We start from the raw sequence: 12,556 nt of genomic DNA, 5'->3' as shown, positions 1-12,556 counted from the left end.
GGCAAGATCCTTTTCTATTGCTATATGGTATGTCCTCGTAGTCATAGTGAGATTAGGACAAGAAAAATTACATAGTGTTAATCTTCATCATCTGCAACAAAAGTTCTAATGAGATTAGGACAAGAAAAATACAAGATTACAAAGAATCTACTAATCATAGACAAATTTCTAATGAGATTAGAACAAGATTACAAGGAATCTACTAAATGTAGACTACACATAGCATAAAAGAAAACTACTCCAAGTCTCCAACAAAGTATTACAGAGCCTAGGTAGAAGAGAAGCTTTCAATTATGGCTTCTCTGAATGGTATCTCAATTTTTCCATGTTACACCAATAAGACTTGCTCATAAGGAAAGTAAAAGGTTCTTGAAAGAGATTGAATCACGACTTCTCCTTGTCTGGTCTCTCAATTCTCCTATATTAGCATACCATTAAGAGAATCATCTAATGCAAAATTATATAATTGGGGGTTATGAACATCAAAGGTTTGAGAGTTATGGATATTAAAATATCAATTAAGAGTAGAATTTATGAAGATATAGAGGTGAGTTATGGAGATGACTTTTTGAAATAAAATAATTGAGAAAAATGAGAAAAAAACCCAAAAAAAAAAGGAGAAAAAAGATAAATAGGATCCTTGGCCAAAGAGAGGTGCCACATCAGCTTGCTTATGCCTAGCTTTATTTTATATATAGATTCACACACATGGCATACATCCATTTAGTCTGGTGTAAACATTCGGTGTGGCAGTAAGAGCTTGGAGCTTTTTCCTTCATTATAAAGGCATATATCTCCCTATGATCCCCTTTTCTATATATACTAGTTCTTGAAAGCCCGTGCTGAGCCCGGGCCCAAGGTCAAGGTAAAACATACTCATAAAAGTTTTAATTAGAAAAAAATATTTTGTGCTGCGTTCCTTCTTAATTATGTATTATTAATTATTTAAGTTGGTCGCACAATTGGATAACTTACTAAAAGAATTGTTTATAAGGAAGCGAGTATGGCAAAAAATAAGTATTAAAGAGGCACATGTAACTTAATGTTTTGTAAATTAACATAATTTAACATAATTTGAAGTATGTAAAACAATTTCAAACTAACTATAATTGTACACTGAAAAGACATTTTAGCATTTTATGAATCTGTTAACATATAATTTTTAGCTTAAGATAAAACTATATGTTTTGGTATATATTAATTAGTCGTTCGTAATCTCATCGGCTTATTCTAGTAAAATACAATGATTATATATTTATACACACTATATTTATTTTTTCATTGAGAGACTTAGCGAACTTAACTATAAATAAAGATAAAATTTAAAATTTAAAAAAATTGACTCTTTAACTTATTTTAATAGATGCTATCTCTAATTATCTCATAAAAAATATATCAAAAATATCAAAAAATAAATGTTTTTCTTAATTTAAACTTTCTTTTCCTTTCAAAAAAATGTATTTTTTTTTTCATTTTTTTTTTAGTGTTAGTGGAATATTATTGTGTAAATTCACGTCATAATAACCTTAAGCTATCAATCTCAAATAAGTTAGGATCGACTAAATTTAAATAAATTAATCATGTCCAAACGCGACGACATAACTAATAATTTTGTAAAATTGTGTTAAAATATCATACATAAATTTATGTTTTCAAAATACAAATTAAAGATCATTATCATTAATAAACAAGGGCATGAGAAATTTAATAGTAATTTTAAAATTTACGCAGTGACAAATACCATCTAGTACTTTTTCAACAATAAATGAGCTCCTTCAAATTATTGTATTTTCTCATCTTTGTCACAATTATTTTTGTTAGATATGACATCATCATTTTAGACAACTATTGAAGCATTTTAAAAGATCTTAAAATTTGTCATATTTACCTAGGTGAATGTGACAATCTAAGTAACAAATAAATAAAGTAGGGGTAAAAGTATGAGAAAGAAAAAGTACATATCCACATGCAAAAAGTTAATTTGTGGGACCATGTATTACCAAAATAGGTTTGTAAATGTCTTGATTTATTGAAAACACATTTTGGTATATGATCTAATATATATCAAATACAAGGGCAAAATTGAAAATGCACATTTGGTCAGCAAGCTCCCCAACAAGAAAGTTGAGAACTAAGAACTGCAAAATCCATTACATTGTCACTTATTATATATATTTAATATAATAATATTTTCTAAACTTTATTAAGGTTTCTAAAAAATTGCTCTACGAATGTTCTTAAACTTTTTGATGATTAATGCCAAGGTGAATAAAGTGATCGGATCTAAAATCAATTCAAATCAAACTTTATACCAAGGGAAATTCAGTCATTTGACCAATCAGATTAGATTTGTCATGAATCATAGTTCGTTCTCATTCATATATTAAAAGGAAACAGAATTATATTACACTTTAAAATTGTCTCAATGCAACAATAACTCAAGGCGTTCAAATATCAGTCTAGACAATAAGACAAATTCTTTATCTCATTTTTGTAAACAACTCACAAAATGCTAATTGAGTATCAATATTCAAGCAATTTCTTCTTCTCCTTCTTCGTCTTCTTCTTGCTAGGACCTGCAAACTTATTCGGAGAATCTATATCCATATCCGAAAACGAAGAATAATATCCAGGAAGAACTTTTTTCTGCGATCCACAACAAACAGTACAACTGACTTGCTTCACAATCTTGTATGGTGTCTTAATAAAACAACAAAGGATGGATATTGGACAACACGCACATAATACACATAGATTACACGTAAACTCCGCCACGTCGTTGCAGCTGCAGGTGGTGCCCGATGATGATGGCTGACTATTGCTTGGATTTGACATAACAAAATAAGCAGATGAATGGTGAAACTGGGATATATAAGCTAGCTTATCAAGTACTGCATCTTCTAATAAGAGCAAGTATTTTTTTATTTTTTTTGTCAACTGGGAAGTAGTTGATGTAGCAATTATTAATCTTTAATCTAGTATTGTTTAAAGATTATTTAGAATATTTTTGCTAGAAGAATTTTTGCGTTTAAACCTAATAGCCTCTGTATATATTTATATATTGACTTAACAGAAGCTTGATGGCATTAAAGAATTGGACTTCTTCTGAGTCATGACATGTTAGGTGATGTTATATTAAACTAATTAACAAATATTGATGAAGTCACAGTGACATGGAATTATTAAGCATAATATTAAGCAACTTGACAGGACTAAGGAAGGTTGTTGGTTTTTTTTTTTTTTTTTTCAAAAAAAAAAAAAAAAAACACTACTATAGTCGCTTAAGAAAGAAGCTTGGAATATATGTGATTCCCTCCGAGTTATGGATTCGAGGTCGTTCTTCAACTCAGTTAGATTGCTAAGTATAAAAAGATGTGATTTACAGAGTAGTATTTTTATGCAGTTATTACATAATGGTGTATCAATTTTCTTTGGAAGGAATTGAGGATTCAGTGTCCAATTTTCCTCGGTCTCATGACTTGGGTAATCGCCGACATCTTTCTAAACGATAATAAAAATAAGTAAAGAATCAAATAGTCCAAAAAAAAAAAAAAAAAAAAAGAGGTACTCATCAAAACAAATGTAATCACAGTCCCCTTCGAGTTATTGCTAAATCTGTTTATTAGTTTAGTTCATAATTATTTTGGTCGTAGCTGAGATTTTGTTGGCTAGTTTAAAGCATCAGTTGAGGGTGATGCGTGTCAACACACCAGTATTCTCTAGTCTTATTGAAAAAAGGAAAAAGGTGCAAATATACCCCTCAACTTTGCGATTTAGAGCAGATATACCCCTCGTTATAAAAGTGGTGCATATATACTCCTGCCGTTACAAAAATGGTGCAAATATACCCCTGCAGTTACAAAATGGTGCAAATATACCCTTTTCACTAACGGATTTTTTTTAAAAAATCATTTAATTTATTTTTTAATTAAAAAAAAGTCTACCTATATTTTCTTTAGTAGACATAATTTTCTAAAGCCACATGGTAATTTTTTTTTCTGGTGGGTCGGGTCTGATAAGTTTAAAAAAATGGGTAGACTTATTTTTTTAAAGTCACGGAGATATTTTTTGAAACTTACCAGACCCGACACACCAGAAAAAAAAATTACCATATGGCTTTAGAAAATTATGTCTACTAAAGAAAATATAGGTAGACTTTTTTTTTTTATGGTAATGTACAAAAGAAAAGCTCAACAAATTACCAAAATCATTTTAATTTTGAATATGCACTCTCAATCTACAAATCCATTCAATGCAAAAAATCATTTCCTAATTTGACTGCTACTACCAAATCCTGAAACCTTTAAACACATTTACTAACAGAAACAATATAAAGGGCCAATCTTTTGATGTTTTTTTCCCATTAATAGAAAGATTCTAATTTCTCTCGGATATTTAAAAAAATGGGTAGACTTATTTTTTTAAAGTCACGGAGATAATTTTTGAAACTTACCAGACCCGACACACCAGAAAAAAAAATTACCATGTGGCTTTAGAAAATTATGTCTACTAAAGAAAATATAGGTAGACTTTTTTTTTAATTAAAAAATAAATTAAATGATTTTAAAAAAAAATTCCGTTAGGGAAAAGGGTATATTTGCACCATTTTGTAACTGCAGGAGTATATTTGCACCATTTTTGTAACGGCAGGGGTATATATGCACCACTTTTGTAACGAGAGGCATATCTGCTCTAAATCGCAAAATTGAGGGGTATATTTGCACCTTTTCCTCAAGAGAAAAAACTGAAAGTGTAAAACCAAACATCACTTTTAGACCAGCCCGCTTGAGCAATACACTACTAGCAATTCTTTTGACCAGAAAGATAAGAAACCAATTGGTGGATTTGATTAAAATATTAAAGTTCTAATTTTCATGACTAAAAAGGAGTCATAAGTCATAGCTTATCAAGATTTTAAATAAAGAAGATTAAATAATATGAACGTGCCTGGTGCACGGGAACTTTAGACTAGAGAGGTTAAAACGTGTTTCACTTTTTTTTCCCTCTTAACTTTTAATTATGACATACAAGGTGGGTAAAACAAAGTTGATTATCCACCATTCGATCTGTGCAAATGTGTCCAGCAACTTCACTGAAAGAGAAGCATTATGAGTGGCAACTCTTCTTTCTTCGTCCGTCTAATAACTCTCGTACTTGCCTTGATTACTATTGTCTTTGCCTCCGCAGGTATGCTTGTGACCCTTGTTGTTTTATTATTTTAATAAAGTATGATCATGTTAAATTTTTAGGTGTTCTTTTTTAAGTTAATAGCATTATTCCCGCGTGACATATATTTTTAGGGCAAATAATTTTTATATTTGTAGTGTAATCTTTACACCGTTAGAGGTCGTTTGGTAGGGTGTATATAAGTATAATACTGAATAGAGTGTATTAGAATAGAAATAGTATTGAATGGTTGAAAAACACTACGAAATAAGGAGTCAATGATACAAAGCTAATACATATATTATTTTGCTCTAATACATCCTACCAAACCATCCCTTAATGTACGTAAAATTAAAGTCCTTCTAATACTGTTGGGTTTTTGTCTGCAGATCCACAAGTTAAGAGATTCATTAGAAGGCAGGTGATAGACCCACTACCAGCCCCCACGGCAAATAAAGTGATGCACCACATGCAACGGCCACCTAATGGCCCTCCAATAATTGCTACACCATAAATTTCTATATCACCTTCCTTGTCTTGATCGATATTAAATGAATGGAGTTGGGCTTGGAGAAAGATTGAGCACACTTGATAATTTTCTGACTCTGTCCTCCGGAAAAAAATCATTCTCTTGAAGTTTAAACAGTGACTATTTTTTAATTGCGGGGATTGAAAAATAACTCTTTGTAAATTTCTCCAAAATTAATGTTGAATTCGACTGTTATTATCCTAAGAATTGTTTAGTGTAAAGGAATCACAGCTATTGTCACTTCTGGTACTGTGCTACTTTTATTAGTTTATGAAAAAATAAGATAGTAATTTGATTGTTAATGTTTTCTTTCGAGTAAAAAGCCAATTGTAAGTAAAGTGCGTATTGTTATTACCGCAGCCCAATCTATATATATAATAAAGCTAGACATAGACAAGGTGATGTGACACCTCTCTGTGACCACTATTGTTATTTATCTTTTTTCTCAAATTTTTGACATTTTTCTCTTCATTTCTCTATTTTACAAAATAAAATAAAATATTAAAGGTTTCATCCCTCCACCCATAATAAAGACTCACTCACCATTTAATAACATTATTTGTCATCATTTTCCCTATAACTATTGTGATTACTTTGTATTAAATTTATTAGTAAATGCAATGAACCACCCCTCATTCTACTCATTCAATTCAATTTGAAGGATGCAGAAATCACAAAAAACAGACAACCGTTTCCTACGGAGAAGTAGCAACGTCCAAAAGCCTCCTCAAATTTTACATTGTACTACTAGAAAGTCTAAAAGTCTTAATTTGAAAATCCAAAGGTCACTATAAGAAACGTTCATTGGTATTAATATTAACATTTAATAACTAATGATAAAAGAAATAAGAAAAATGGCACTTCACAACACCATAATGGTGATATATATCTATATAAAAGGGTCTTGGATGTTTGTTTTTGGGTATTCAAATTAAAATATGCATAAGTTTTGGTGCACCATTGCTCCTCTTTCGGCGTGTGTATATGTCATATGTAATTTATTTGTTATATGCTGGATTCTTGAATTCTCATATTAGGTTGTAATGCTGGATTTTACTGCTCTGGATATTTTACCTCCTCAAACTTATGATTGTCTTCAGATTTTTTTTCTGTTTCTTTCTTTTCCTTTTAGTTTCTATAAACAAAATTGTGTCTTTAGTTATTGGAATTGTGTATTCTTATCAATAAAAAATTAACAACGATATGACTTATTGTTAGGAGGAGGTTGAGAAGTCAAGGAGAGGTTAGAGCCAATTTGTGAGTTGCGAGTGGGAGATTATTGAGGAGTCCCACAACTCTATCTCTTTACCTTTCCTATTTTTCTATTTTTCTATTTTTGTTGTTTGAGTGTAGTTCCTTTGTTGGATCTGTTAATGCTTAGATTATTTGTGATCTAACGTTGCTGATGAATATTTGTATGATTTTAGGGATTTTGCAATTGTAAGAGTTTGGAAGAATTCGTCATCAATTGCGTCATGTATGCTGACCTATTTGTCTTTTTCCCCCTTGTGATCTCCCTACATATTTTGTTTATTCTGTTACTTTTTTTTCCTTTTTTGTGTTTTTTCACTATTTCTTTAGATGACGAAATTAGTTATGTAGATTTATAGACTGGTTCTTGGATATAGAGTATTTCAAAATTGTTGAGAAGAACAAGTAAAGATTGAATATCTCAACTTATGGTGCAAATATTGTTTGGTCGTGTATTCAGATTGCAGAAGATCAGAATATGTCAGTGTATTTCGTCGGAAAAGAGCGATTCAACTCCTAAGAATAACAAAGCAGTTCAAGATCATTTAAAACGCTCATGTGTAAGCGTTTCTTGAGAATGCTTATGTAATAATTCAATATTCTTGGAGTTCGTAATTGAGATACGTGTGACAGCGACAAATATTTTATCAAGAGCAATACTCCTATATATAATCATTGGTTGGAGTTCCTTGTGACATGCCTGGCAAATTTTATATCTCAAACATATATCTATATATGATATCATTATAAGTTTCACTTTTAGATGGAAATATATTTTCATCTCATGGCAAATAGAGACGGGTCCGTTTAGTTTTAAGTCCACCCTCACCCGCTCAACCAACATGTGCTCACTTCCTTGTCCATGTCACCGATAATACCATCAATAATACACGAAAAAATAGTATTGAGGGGTCATAGGATCCCTGCAAAGTTGGAGAGTGTTATAGCAATTTCGGCCAAAGTTGGAGTGTGTTTTGGACTCTTTCCCTATATTTAATGTAAACACATCGATTAATCTGTTTTTGCAAAAATATATACTCTTTTCGTCCAATTTTACTTATTCATTATACTAAAAATAGATGTTCACTTTTAGTTGTCCAGTTTGAAAAATTAAAAGATAATATCATTTTATACATGTTTTACTCTTATCATTAAGTATTATGATTAATTTCAATCCATTTCCGAACATATAATAACTAGGGATGATATAGTAAAATTACTATTTTATTTTATTACTACGTCTTAATGAGCGTGTCAAGTTAAACATGAACAAGTAAATGGACGGGGAGTAATATTTAAGAAACATGAAACATATAATATGTTTATATTCATATTATGTGATACAAACTTTAAGTTAACTCATAAATAAACATATTGGCACTAAAGCAAAAATAGCTCTGTTGCTGCATTTTTTAATCCATTTAAACTGTGCTTTTGAAGATTTCCCCACGAGATGTAAATACAATCTCTTCATGTTTGTAAGGCTAAAGTTTTAGAAATTGTTACAATTTCCAATCACACACATCCTTTTTTGGTGTTAATACTTTAACAATTTACACAAGAAAATAGTTGTGCTGTCCTGATTAAGCTACATATAAGTATAAGTAGGTGTGAAATGGAAGATTAAGTCGGGCCTAGATTTGCTGGACGTGGGGTACAAAATTATGTGGGCAAGAGTGTACTGACGAAAATGACATAAGCAAAGAACATTTTAGTCCAGACATTCAAAGAGTTATACAACAACTACAGTAAAATTTTCTTCCACCCAAACATGTTGCTCCATTTCGATTGAAATAACCAAAATGCCCCAAATAAGCCAAGCAGGCATGTTGACCTGTGTGCTTATTCCCATTTACAATATAGTAGAACTTGATCATAAAGATGAGCAATCAGTTGGAGTCGATCAGTCAACAAAAATTCGGTGAGATCACTTAAAAAATCTTCCATTGGGTGAAACTTATTTTTCAATTCTGCTTACCTAAAAGCCCAAGTCAAAGAACATTTAAGCCCAGATACAGTTCAATACTGGACTAAACCGAAGCTGTTAGGTTTTGAATTGACTTATTTCTATGGATCTCTTGGGTATATGGGCTTTAGAAACTGGGCCGATCCAGTTCAAGTGCCCAAGGTAAAGATCAGTGATCGAGCTTAGTTCTCCTCGTGCCTCCTAAATCAAGGATTGGAGTTTTATTGAAGAATCACCTTGGGTACCAACAGGAGGAATTATCACTTCTAACACAGTAAATAAAGGTATATAATATTAAGGCTGAATGCATATGTGGCCCCTTAAATTTGCCCATTTTTTTCATTTTGGCACCTCAACTAAGTGTTGTTTCTATTGAATTTCTTAACTCGTCCTCAAGCAGTGACGGACCTAGTAAGAGCCTAGGGGGTTCCGAACCCCCTTCGGCGAAAAATTGCACTGTATATACAAGGTGAAAATTATTTTTTATGTATATATAGTAGACGTTGAACCCCCTTAGCTTCTTCATTATGACTTCTTTATATTTTTGAACCCCCTTGGCATAAATCCTGGCTCCGCCACTGTCCTCAAGTGTCTATCAAATCCCCTAAATCTGATTTTTATTAGAAGCACAAATTAAATTGGGGAAATGAAGGTGGAGTAATATTTTAGACATGTAATAAGTTATTCTTTAGGTCATGAATGTGTCGGTTTCTGTTGATTCTGCTCTTCCACTGCCAGCTTAATTAATAGTTACTCTTTTTTCCCGTCTCAATTGCAGCTAATCTTAGCTAAAAGATCGCATAATTAAATTAGAATATATATTAGCATGTTGCTACATTGAAGATGGAATACTATGTAAATCGGATTATGTTTGATAGACACACTTGAGGACGAGTTCAGGAATTCAATAGGAACAACAGTTAATTGAGGTGCCAAATGAAAAAAAAGGGCAAGTTTAGGGGTCGAATATGCATTAAGCCTAATATTAACATACAAATTTGATGCAACTCATATTGATGGTATTTGAATTTGAAATTTTACTAAATTTAGCGTTTCAAACTGAACTACTATAGTGCTATATGCTTATACTTAAGCTATAAGCCTATGATTAATGTTGTTAGTGAATAGACAACAGTTACATTGGTCAATATTTTTCTTCTCCTACATGTATTTACTTGAATAATATTACCCTTATCTGTATTTTCTACGTTCCAATTTATGGAGATTTTGGTCCATTATAAAAAGAATGATATTTGTTGGAAAAAAATAATTTAAAGTCTTAGAAATTAAAATTGGTTAGTATTTGATATTTTAATTCATGTCTAGTTAGAATTTATAGTCAAATATATATAGGAATAAGTTTTCCTATTTTGAGTTAAAAGTAGATTTTATACTATTATAAATAGAGATGCTGCTAGCTATTTTCATAATAAGAGATATTGTGAAAATAGAGAACATTTAGAGATTTATAGAATTTATCAATTAAATATTTTCCTTTGATATTCTTTTTAAATTAAAAATAATTTAACTTAAACTTTTTAATGTGAAGACTTTATAATCACAGAAATACTATGATATTTATAAGATGATGGAGTAATTTCAAGGACATAATTCAACAAGAAAGGAGCAACGAATATACTATTACTTGTGGGGGTAACCCAATAGAGGTAGCCGCTAACGGAAAAGTTGAAGACTTTGGGTGGAAAAAATGCGTTGGTCTTCATTTTTAGGGATTCCAGTTATAGTGGCTCTTCTCTCAATGGTCCATTTAAAGATTTTCCCTCTCAAATCACACTACTCTACTCCACAAAATTCTCCAAGACTTTTGTTGAAGAACTTGCTCTGTACAATGGGTCTGATCCAAGTTTGCCATTTAATTTTCTTGGTATTGTTGGGTCAGTATTTGATGTGAGCAAAGGAAAGAGACACTATGGAGTAGGGGGTGGTTACAATCATTTTGCTGGAAGAGATGCTGCGCGCAATGGCGGATCCAGGATTTTCATTCAGGGTGTTCGGAAAAAAGAAGAAGCTAAATATACACTGTAGTTTTTTGCTGAGGGTGTTCAAAAGTTAATATATGCACATAAATACAGAAAATTTACCCTATATATACACTGTAATTTTTTGCCGAGGTGTTCGGGTGAACACCCTCGGCTCTTGGTGCATCCGCCCCTGGCTGCGCGTGCATTTGCTTCAGGAAACTTCACAGGAGATGGACTTACGTACTGACTCACTGCGGAATTTATCCAGCTCCAAGGTTAAAAATATTGTCGACAGGAGAGACTTCTACTTTACAACGTACACATTTACCGGTAAGCTAGTGGGTCGCTATTATGACAGTGAGGGCGATCCCACAAAGTACTTAAAAGGGGTTGAAGCAAAGGCAGACAAAGGTGCTCAGGAAAAACAGAAGAATGAAGAGGCTAAACTACCTAGTTGTAATTCAAGGTGGAGTCAGGAAGAGGGTTCAGAGGTTTGGTGTGATAATGGTTATCTGAAATTAGTTTTAACGACCTACGGAGATAGCGTTGACAGGAAAAATGAGCAAACGTTGTCTTGTTTTAAAGAGGAAGATCTTGGCCAGTCAGGTCTGGGAGTCTACGAAGGATGTGATTATTTTGAGAAACGTGTCGGTTATAAAAACTGCATTGTGGAACTTCATAGGATATTGATATTTATTTATGAAAAAAATCATAGAATATGTAACATCGAAAACATTCTGTACAATTTTCCGTGTGACCGAATTTTGTATATTTACTTATCTTTCTCAAAAGAGTTGACATTGTTACCACCAGACCCTATGGCAAATAAAGGGACGCACCACATGCCACTTGATGGCCCACCAGTAATTGCAGCACCATAAAGGCCTTATCACCTTCCATATTAAAATGGAGTTGGGGCTTGGGGATTGATTACTGATCACTTTTTGACTTTATCTTTTAAAAATAGTTATTCTCTTGAAGTTTAAATAGTGACTATTTTCAATTACAAGGATTCGAAGATGACGAGTTGTGAATTTTTCTAAAATTGGTGTTGAATTCGACTGTTATTTTCCTATGAATAATTTAGTGCTACAATGCTGAAAATGTTCAAGAGTATTCTGTATACCTGCATTTAGCAGGACTATTTTGGAGGGGGAAAAAAAGGGGAAAAGGAATCATAACTGTTGTCACTTCTGGCCTTGTTCTACTTGTATTAGTTTATGAAAAAGCAAGATAAGGATTTGATTGATGATATTTTCTTTTGAGTATGAATGATAAGAATATTATCTCCACAAGTAGATCACTTAAAAACCAATTGAAAGTAAAGTGTTTATAGTTATAATTACTTGAACAAACGGATTAGAACCAAATTACTGTGAGATCACTTATAAAGTCTTCCTGTGGTGCAACTTATTTTCCAATTCTGCCTACCTAAAAGCCCAAGTCAAAGAACATTTAAGCCCAAATACAGTTTCATGCGAATATTAAACTGAAGCTGTAAGGCTTTTTATTGACTTATTTATAGAGATCTGTTGGGTGTGCGGGCTTTTAGAAACTGGGCCGATCCAGTTCAAATACCCGAGGTTTGGAACATCAGCGATCGCCACACCGATAAGAGTCCAGTGCCCCTTAGCCTCCTAAATCAAGGATCAGAGTTTTACT

General features: G+C 32.1%; 1 pseudogene; it reads left to right on the top strand.

The window, feature by feature from the left end:
* Positions 1-8,559: 8,559 nt before the first annotated feature.
* On the top strand, positions 8,560-11,775 carry LOC132616946 (membrane-associated progesterone-binding protein 4-like; annotated as a pseudogene).
* The last annotated feature ends 781 nt before the right edge of the window (positions 11,776-12,556 follow it).

This window comes from Lycium barbarum, chromosome 1 (genome assembly GCF_019175385.1).
Source record: "Lycium barbarum isolate Lr01 chromosome 1, ASM1917538v2, whole genome shotgun sequence".
Classification (NCBI taxonomy): Eukaryota; Viridiplantae; Streptophyta; class Magnoliopsida; order Solanales; family Solanaceae; genus Lycium; species Lycium barbarum.
Note: the sequence above shows the minus strand (reverse complement) of the source record. Positions and strands in the feature narration are given on the sequence as shown.